This window comes from Suricata suricatta, unplaced genomic scaffold (genome assembly GCF_006229205.1).
Source record: "Suricata suricatta isolate VVHF042 unplaced genomic scaffold, meerkat_22Aug2017_6uvM2_HiC HiC_scaffold_439, whole genome shotgun sequence".
NCBI lineage: Eukaryota > Metazoa > Chordata > Mammalia > Carnivora > Herpestidae > Suricata > Suricata suricatta.
The window spans coordinates 197-1,143 of record NW_021891434.1 but is presented as its reverse complement, the minus strand read 5'-3'; the positions used below and the strand labels follow the sequence as shown (position 1 = coordinate 1,143).

At 55.0% G+C, this 947-nt stretch overlaps 1 pseudogene; it reads right to left on the bottom strand.

The window, feature by feature from the left end:
- Nucleotides 1-224: 224 nt before the first annotated feature.
- LOC115285132 lies at nucleotides 225-621 on the bottom strand (annotated as a pseudogene).
- Between the last annotated feature and the right edge of the window lie 326 nt (nucleotides 622-947).

The window sequence follows — 947 nt, the reverse complement described above, 5'->3', positions numbered from 1 at the left end:
ACAAAAAGACCACCCACCACAGTTTCCAGACTTGTTTCATATCATTACCGTATAAAAATATTTCCCATGATGCACAAAAGGCATTCTTCCCACCCCTATTCGTTTTAGGGTTAAGAGAAGGAGGTGGGGGGGGGGCTTGTTGGGGGGGGGTGCGAAACAAAGATGCCTAGAGAAAAGGCCCGGGTCCCTGGAGAACTGGGCACCTGCCGGATCAAGGCTCTTACCTTGTTGGAGCATCAACGTATTGAGTGCGCTGGAAAACGTTTTCCAGCTCCTGCACCTGATCCGCGGTGAACTTAGAGCGCGAGACTCCTTGAGGCCTGACACAGGCAGGAAGAGCCCCAACGGCTGCCCCTTGGGGTGGCGGTTCAGGGTCCTGCTGCCCCAGCTCCTGGACGCCACCGCCGATCTCCTGGTTCCCTGAGCCGTCGTGGTCCACCACGCCTTCAGGGTTGATGTCGCCTTCACGCCTGACGTCACCTAGAAGGCCTTCCTCGGCTTCTGGTGCTGCCTCCTCCACAGGTTCGGATCTTACTTCCACTTCTTGCATTCCCACCCAGCGGTAGTCGGGATCTAGGAATTCACCCGGGTCGAAGCAGTCACACTGGGCAGTGGCTCCATGGCAGTAGTGAGGTGGAAGGCTACCGCCTCCGCAAGCCCTGTGGTGACAGAGCCGAGTGGCTCTTTTGGCGCCTTGTACCAGTTGGTAAGGTTTGGCACAGGCCCAACACTTATCTCCCGACTCTTTAGACGATTGCTATTGGCTGTCCTTTACCGCCAACTGTGGTGGGTGGGGCTTGCTGAGGCGCACGGGTGGCAGGGGCGTGGCCACAAAGTAAGGGTCTCAAGGGAAATGCAGGAGTTTGGGTTCCTGACGAATGGGGGCTCTACTTTATTTATTTTTTTTAAAATTTTAAGGTGTATGTTTTTTGAGAGAGAGAGAAAGT